The 8,970-nt window shown below is 35.6% G+C and overlaps 1 protein-coding gene and 1 pseudogene across 2 annotated transcripts in view; both read right to left on the reverse strand.

Moving 5' to 3' along the window:
• LOC144970605 (uncharacterized) overlaps positions 1-8,970 on the reverse strand; it is a 65,950-nt gene that overhangs the window by 33,939 nt on the left and 23,041 nt on the right. The gene's annotated exons all lie outside the window — the stretch shown is intronic.
• LOC144971626 (coatomer subunit beta'-like) overlaps positions 1-8,970 on the reverse strand; it is a 10,360-nt pseudogene that overhangs the window by 1,133 nt on the left and 257 nt on the right. Inside the window, exons 2-10 of the transcript XR_013645174.1 lie at positions 8,680-8,881; positions 8,092-8,291; positions 7,288-7,394; positions 6,509-6,651; positions 5,773-5,903; positions 4,082-4,289; positions 2,969-3,293; positions 1,586-1,678; positions 4-134 (exon numbers count right to left, since the gene is read on the reverse strand). The product of XR_013645174.1 is annotated as a coatomer subunit beta'-like (transcript). The remainder of the gene's footprint in view (positions 1-3; positions 135-1,585; positions 1,679-2,968; positions 3,294-4,081; positions 4,290-5,772; positions 5,904-6,508; positions 6,652-7,287; positions 7,395-8,091; positions 8,292-8,679; positions 8,882-8,970) is intronic.

Here is an 8,970-nt window from a genome sequence, read left to right on the forward strand (position 1 = left end):
GGCTTGAGATATTGCTCTGTCTTCATAGCGTCCCTCAGACCAGGGAACAGATTCTCGTATTCAGCTGGATCAGCCAGAGAATCAGCCGACTTCTTGCTGATTGACACCACATCTCTTTCCACAGAGACACCACCCTGGGTTGGATAGGAACAGTTTATGGATAGAAATAAGATATGTTTTGCTCAACACTTGCATTCACACTTCATTGAATGAGAGCATCTCTGCTAACTCCATCTACATACTGTTTTTACCTAAGACCTAGTGCAGAGCTGCCAACTTGAAATTTTAAAAATTCGTAGTTTCCGAGGGAAAAAAAGATAAAGTCACTTTTAATAGCTTTATAAATAAATAATTTGCCTTCTGTAAGATCCAAGTCCTAAGTTTTTAAGCATTAAACTTTCCTTTTCAACAAGATTTATTGAGTCAAAGAGGCGAATGTAGTTCTCTTGTTGGAGCCGAAAATTCGCAATTCTAAGAATTATTCGTAGTACTAGGCAGGTCTACTAATGAAATCTTTGCTTGTTTTTGAGGGTTTTACAGTCCTTAAAGTCATTGGAGCCCCAATAAAAAAGGAAGATCATGGGTAAGTCAAAAGAAAATAGATGTTGAGTTATGATGTGCTAAATAAAAAAATAAATGGATGACAACAGGACTAGTTCAAATATGGAACAAATATAGGGCCCATGGATCCAATGCCACACTAATTTTTAGTCTCACTCAAGCACAAAGACAATGTCTCTGACACAAGGGATACACTCAAACACCAACAAAATATATTTACTAATACCCTATACGATATAACAATCCAGATTATAATGGAGGTAATCCTTCAGAGCCATTATGCCCATGGAGCTGAAATTTATCCTGGGTTCTATTGTGTGAAAGGGATAACAACAATTTATTATGAGATTTGAGAAAGGGAGGGAGGGAAGGGGGGAGCATCATGGTAGTTCCATCCCTCGAGTTATCGATTCTAATACATTCAAATCCCAGCACAAACGAAATCTATATTAAATATGGTGGAAATTACTTGCCTCAGACCAGCATCCTATCTCAAAGATAGTGAGCAATTGATACCTATATTTACTAAGTGCTACATAACCTTGGATGAAGTCCAGCTCCACATGCTGTACAGCTCAAAAAGGAAAGTGCCAGAAGACAACAGAGAATAAAAACTTTGCAGCGGCGATGGGACTCGAACCCACGACCTTACTGGTACGACAACTCCACCTGGCCGGGAGTCTTGACTCTACTGTATGAGCTATCCACGACCTGGGTCGTGAATAGCTCATACAGTAGAATCACAATCTTCCTGGCCAGATGGAGTTGTCGCCGGGTCGTGGAGAGCACTTTCCTACTCACTTCATTTCTTGTTATTATCAACACATAAGTGCCTGCTCCACTCACTTTTCTGAATTAAAAGCTCTAAAAGGCTGCTTTTGAGTTTGTCTACTTTTATGACTCCTGGTCTAGCTTGGCAATAATATTACTTTTTACAATACACCACGTCCACTGTAATAACAGATCAACCTGAACTAACACATTAAATGATTTTGTTTTTTAAAAAAAGAGACATTGGTCTTACCGTGAGATTTGGGAAGGGAGGTAAGTCCTGGCAAAGAAAGCTGCCTCTGGAAGTCGTCCTGTACTGATTAGAATCTCTAGACACTCTTCACAACTAGAAAATTGAAAAAAAAAAAATATTAAAATATCAATAATTATTTTTTTTTTCAAACACGAGTTTTAGACAGATCATACCAGCAGTAAAAATTTGTTTGTTTTTTTTTTTGTTTTTTTTTTTGGGGGGGGGGGGGGGGTATACTTTTTCATCCCTTTACACAATGGTAATTTTTCTTATTACAGATTAAAGAATTTCCTAGATCACTGAATGAGCAGCTCTCAGTAAACTAAGGAGGTCACTAATTCTAACACGACATGGCAATTATGACCCTTTACTAAGAAAATGGTTACATTTATAGAAATCAGATCTGCCAAAGCCAACAACATAAAATTTGTCTGTTTTAAAAAAATTCAAATTTCAAGAACAACAAATCTGTATCAACCCATAATGCCTGAATATAATATCCATTACTTACTTTACAGAGTGTCAATTCAAAATACAATAAAATTGATGTACTATTGTTGAATTTGTTCAAAAATCAATTTCTAACAAAAATTATGACATTTTAAGTATATTCCTCTAATATTTATGCTAAAAAAAAATCTAAATTCGAAGGAAAAAAGTTCAAGTTAGGCCCTAAAATAATCTGTATATGTACATATTAAATCTATGAGAAACAATGTAAGAGAGAGAGAGAGAGAGAGAGAGAGAGAGAGAGAGAGAGAGAGAGAGGGGGGGGGGGATTTGAATCATCTGTCACTTGCAAAAAAACCCAAGACATTAAAAAACAAAAAAAAATCAACCAAAAATAAAAAAGAAAAAGACTGACAGAACAAGAGCCCAAAGCCATTTGCAGATGACAAGAGACATCAAGGTGTAGAAGTGGCATACTTTGGATAGCAAACTGAAGACCATTGATACGACCTGGATTGAACCAAGGAAGGTGGCTTAAGTCCATCCCAGGTGTAAATCTGTGGTGGAAGCCCTATGCGCTTGAGGGAGTTCAAGGGAGAATGTAAGAAGTGACAGGAAAGCAGTAGTAGTCCTTTAGAGCCAATAGGCCCATGGAATTGGAGTTTATCCCAGATTCGATAGCATAAATGGACTATAGCAATTGCCTGCTATCCTTTGGATAGGACGCAAAGTACTTTCCAACAGGTCTAAGAGACCCAGCCACATATATACTGCTGGGTAGACAGATAAAATCTAGACAACACCCGGGATTGATCTTGGTCCCTTTGGGTGAGAAACGAGTGCTCTACCAACTGAGCAATGACATGACAGATGACTTACTGTCGAAGGTTTCCCAACATAGACGTTAATCAAATGAGAAAAATGACAACTTACTTTCCCAATACAAAGTTAGAGAGGAATGCCACATTATTCTGTCCTGATTTCCCAGCAGCCTCTCCTAGACGAGATACCATATCTGCATTTCCTGCAGAACTGGCCAGAAGCAGAAGACCTCCGTAATCGTGTGCCTGATGCAGACACTCCTGGGCCAGGCCAAACTCACATCGACGGATAGCCAGTTCAGCCAGCTGTTTCCACTTCTGCTCTGCTTGGGTTTCCTTGGCGAGGTCGTAGGCAGTACGAAGGTCACCCAGCTGGATGGCCAGTTCAAACTTGTGCTCGGGTCACAGGTCACTGCCATGGCTTGGGTCTTGAAACCCTGGAGAGAAATATGAAAATATCAACTGTTACTTTTGAGTGATTGGATAAACGTACACGCTGATGTATCTACAACAGACCTTGCACTTGATGATGATGATGAATTCCAAGTAATTAGTGAATATAACAACTTCGAAAAATAAAAAGTACCTAACAAGAATATTTTTGGGCTCAGGAAACTACAAAGACAAAAACTAGAATTAACTACAATGACAAAAACTACATTAAACTACAAAGACAAAAACTACAATAAAGTACATTGACAAAAACTACAATAAAAAACATTGACAAAAACTACAATAAAGTACAAAGAACAAAAACTACAATAAAGTACAAAGACAAAAACTACAATTAACTACAATGACACAAACTACAATAAACTACATAGACAAAAACTACAATAAAGTACAAAGACAAAAATTACAATTAACTACAATGACAAATACTACAATAAACTACAATGACAAAAACTACAATAAAGTACATAGACAAAAACTACAATAAACTACAAAGACAAAAACTACAATAAAGTACATAAACAAAAACTACAATAAAGTACATAGACAAAAACTGCAATAAACTACAAAGACAAAAACTACAATAAACTACAAAGACAAAAACTACAATAAAGTACATAGACAAATATTCAAGATGAATGATGTAAAATGATGATTTCTATATCCAACATCAAAATAATTATTTCATCAAATATATCACACTGTCAAAAAAAAAAAAATGAAACAAAACATTTGAATACTTGAACAAATAAAACAAATACAGCATCCCAACCTGTTTCTCCAAGAAATGAGCCACCCTGGTCCGTTGTTCCTTGGGGACAGTGGGCAAGACTTTGTCTGCCGAGTCAAAGTCCTGCCTCATGACAGCTGTCTGATATTCCAGCACAGACAGGAGTAAGGAGAAGCTGACAATGCTTAGCTCTTTGTCTCCAAGGTACAAGCGATTCTCCTTGGGAATGTAGCCCAGAAGGTACATCACTCTATAATCAAACAGAAATTATAACAATACATTAACATCAATTCATTCATGGAGAATTATTAAGACAAAATTTTAAAATGTGACGGTCACAGAGGATTTAATGACACCAAGAGAAATTTATCAGATCAATTTTTAGAACATATTTGGTCATTAAATAAAATTGGTATATATCAATCAAGAATAATTTTAACATGCGACTTTTCGGGCAATATCATAAAAGTCTGAGTAATTACAAGTTGGTAAACAAGAAATATAGGTAAAATATAGGTCTTGAATAAGACGATCAACTATCTTACATTAGGTTTTCTGAAATTATCACTCTTTATTCAAATTTGTTGTATACTATAAGAGCAGCCAATTTGTCCTCTCTGTACACAAAAATATTTAACAGCTACTGAAGTTTCTGTTTGTTTTTAAGGGTTTTTACGGCGCTTGCAACACATTTAGGTTATATCAACGCCAGTAAAAAGGAAGAAAATGGGATAGTAAAAAGTTCTAGAATTACAATTAAAGCACCCAAGAAAAAGTAAGACAAAGGGAACTGAGAACAAATAGGGATCAGATGTAGATTCCAAGATCATACCACCAATGTACTTAGTTTGAAATCACCTACAAGTCTCATCCAGACACAAGCACAAAATCCAACAAAGAGGAACACACTCAAATGCTTACATTATACATTCAAAATAAAAATAATAATACATAACAGAGAGATGATTTACAAGGAAAAAAATATCATCTCCCAAAACAATAACTATGCAATCGACTGTTTCCCTCCCAGCTAGGACTCCGGCCAGCACCAGGACAAAACCAAGTAATCTCATTCCAAGACAAAGACAGAAAGCATGTAGGAAAACAGATATAAGGGGATAGAAGACACAGTATGTACCTCCCTGCCCGCTATGGGAGGTCAGGATCCCCACCCAGAACAACTACTGAAATGCCGAATACAACATTGATTATCACAAAAAAACATAACACAAGTTTCAGCTTTGAAAATACTAAAAAGCCTGGCATTTGTAAACTATGTCAATATCAAAGTCATTATAGATTTAAATAATTAAGAGAAATACAAGAAGACATTCCACTTCTTGGGGTTAATCATTTGTTTTCTATTTGCATTTTTTTCTTTCCAAAAGATCCATTCATGACTACAAATTAATTCAACTCAAATCTACTCATTGCTATACTAAAAAAAAAAAAAAAATTAAAAAATCATACAATCTCACTTGTCTCCTTCTTAATTTAAACCTACTCACTAAGTCAGATTTAGTTTTACTAACAATGTGATCATTATTGTCAGACCTTGTCTATTCTTTTCAAGAAGCAAAAATGATAAGAGAGAATATCAAACAGAACATATTATAAATCTTAAGATGTATATAATAAGGTCGCTGACAAAGCAGAAACTAACAGATTTTTCATCTTACACCAGTGTCTGTTTCCACATCTTTTTACTTTCATGTTATAAAAATAAATAATACCTGTCTAGATGGGCAATGGTAACAATTTCACCACCCACGTAGTAGTTGAGTCGGTTGACACTATTAGTATAGATAAAACAATCACCAACCCACAGGCCTGTACGGACTGTCTCTTCAATTTCACTCAGCACCTGGCATGGAATTTTAAAAACATGGTAATTCAATATCGAACGGTCTAAATGAAAAAAACGCAATGACAAAACCATTTTAAAAAAGGACATGTAAGCAAATATATTTCCACTAATGATTAAAGTCTGATAAGATTTATTTCTAAATAGATCAACTGAAGGGAATATAAAAATCAACACTGAGATGACCTAGATCTACAGAAGAGTGGAGTGATAAGGCAAACATCTTTGGAATGTCATATTTCAAGTCATAACATGTGTCTGTGATGTAATAAATTGCAAACAGTGAACGATGAGACTAATTTGATTTGCGATTCTGTTTTTTAAAAAATTATATATAAATAAAAATAAAAGAATCATAAACATTTATGGAGTACATGTTAATGGCTTTACCATGTTCAATGTGCTTAACTTTGTTACCTTTATAGATAATTTTGTTTTAAACTGCTGACAAGAGAATGTTATTATTTAGACAGTAATTACAGTGAAGTGACTAAGGCTTGATTGAAATCTAAGTAGTGTCTCTGAACCGTTCCAGTGGTGAAAAAGTAAGATATGATGCAAGTTCACAGTAAAATTGAACCCAGCATGTAAAGGACAAAACAAACCTCAAAAGCGTCTTCAATACCGTCCTCAGTGACTTCATCCTTGGAGTCCTTGGCATTCTCCACAGCCTCGGCACTGAATTTGAGATGAAGAATGATTCCTCTGTGGCGATACACACCAACTCTCCATTCTCACTCCAGTAGATCTAAAAATCAAAGAAAGGTAAATACAATTATTTATGTGTTCAAACAACCCCCCCCCCCCCCCCCCCTCCCAAAAAAAAAAGTAGAAAATAAAATAGAGAGAGAGAGAATAAAACAAAGATAAAAATTTTAAAAAGACAAAACACACACAATAAATTTCACTAATAGACCAGTCTCATGCAAATAAAGAAAAATCTTCCCTACAAAAGGTTTGAATATTGAGAAAAAAGTTTATTCAATAATATTTCAACTTATTATATACAAATTACCACTTTCGAAATACTTCAGAAAACAGTACAAAGAGCTGAATTTGGAGTGGAGCCTTAATTGGTTGAACCCTATATATGCTTTATCAATTTCCCTCCTTATTTTGAAAACCTATGATAAGGTAGAATTTCAGCTCTAATTTATAAACAAATAGGAATAATGTGAACTTTTGATGTTTCCCATCCACACCATTTGTCTCTGTTAATAAATTCTCATCATTGCCTTTCAATTTCTCAAGCTTCAAGCAGCATTATTTGTATTTCAATCCTTTTTCAAAACTTAAATATATAAATCAGATCAGATATCTATCACAGTTATAGCTATATTTCTATTATGTATATAACTGTTCAGTTTATTCAGACATGACTCACATTCTTAGGAGTGATTTCAATACGACGAATCAAAGAGGTCGTGTCCCAGTCATAGAAAGCCAGACCACTGACGGATCTCACACCCAGCATGTGACCACCATGGATACCTACAGGAAAAAAGGGAAGAGGATGGATAATCTTTGAAATGATTTTTGTTGTTCTGTTGTAATAATCCATCTGTCTTTAACAAATTTATCTCTTTATTTATGTCACCGATGTATACTCTCCCCAATTTAAAATAGAAATATTTTCAGTAAAATACAAAATACAATTTTTATCGACTACACACATCATGCATGCCATAAGCAAAATATTACAAAATTCTGCGACAAATTTCAATTAATAAAAAAAAGAATCTGCAGACATTGCAAAGTTGAATGTATAAAAATGTTATACAAATCAAAGAAAATTACAAAGATCACAAAAGAAAATGATTCTCTCCATAGACGATTAAATATCACATTACTTATGAAATTATCCACTTAACGTGCTCAAAAGCACTTTACAAAGGGTCCCTTACGAACAGCAACATGTAACAGGTAGAACGAGACATGGCACCTGTTAGGCAATATTACAATTTTTTTCCAGAAAGAGACAGCGCTGTTAATGACCAGGTGCTCATTTTACACCTGAGTACGGTGAGAGAATATGAGTAAACAGCCTCTTCCAATAACTCAAATATACGCTGAGCAAGACTCGAACCCAGGCCCTTCCGATCCGAAAGCGACTGTCATACCACAAGACCACATAAAGACCTCAAAGCAGGCATTTGAGACAACCGTCAATCTTTCGTACAATTTTTACCTTCAGCACCAAAGTCTGGCTTAAAAGCTTTGTGTTCTTTAAAGTTCTTGAATATCTTGACTGAGGTGCTTCCCTCCTTGGTGGCATAGACGGATGAATCATTGCTCCACACAAATTCCTGGGCAGACCCAAATGACTTGTTCCTCAAGGCCATAGCAGTGTAAATGATGTACTCCCCGTCTCCACAAACCACCACAAATCTTTTAAAGATGGGGAAAAAAAAAAAAAATTCATGAGATCTGTACTGGCATACACATTTATAATATATAGATAAATTAAACTGAATTGTTAAAAACATCTTACTGTAAATTTTTCAACCAGAGACTTAGAAGAAGAAGAAGACGAGGACAAAAAAGAAGAAGAAGACGAGGACAAAAAAGAAAAAGAAGACAGAAAAAAAACCCAGAAACGACAGCAGAGGACTAGAAGGGTGAATCATTGAAGACGAAAAGAACCTGAAAAATCCATTGCATCCCCATCCCCTCCCTGACCCTGATTGTCTGTGGAGAAATCTGACTGCTGCCCGTATCTTTGACAGCCAGAGAGACTCTTCTCCCCATCCCCCACCTTACAAATGCTCCAACATACCTTCCATTGGGATTGTGTGAGATTGTCTGTGGATAAAATCTCACAGCTTCCCATATCTTTGACAGCCAGAGACAGCCTCTTCCCCATCCTTGATTTCCTGATCGCCCATGGCTTTGATGTTGGCCTGCTGGATCTCAGAGTGTTTGGCCCAGATGATTTTACCACTGGAGTCCATTGACATGGCCGGCTCCTCTCTGCCCAACTAGAGAAATAAAAAAAAAATTTTTTTATTTTAAATTGAATTTTTACATTGTAAAATATACCCTAAATGTGCTCAAAGCACTTTAAATA

The sequence above is a fragment of the Berghia stephanieae genome, chromosome 4 (genome assembly GCF_034508935.2).
Source record: "Berghia stephanieae isolate SIO BIC M18660-M18661 chromosome 4, UCSD_Bste_1.3, whole genome shotgun sequence".
In the NCBI taxonomy this organism is placed as follows: domain Eukaryota; kingdom Metazoa; phylum Mollusca; class Gastropoda; order Nudibranchia; family Aeolidiidae; genus Berghia; species Berghia stephanieae.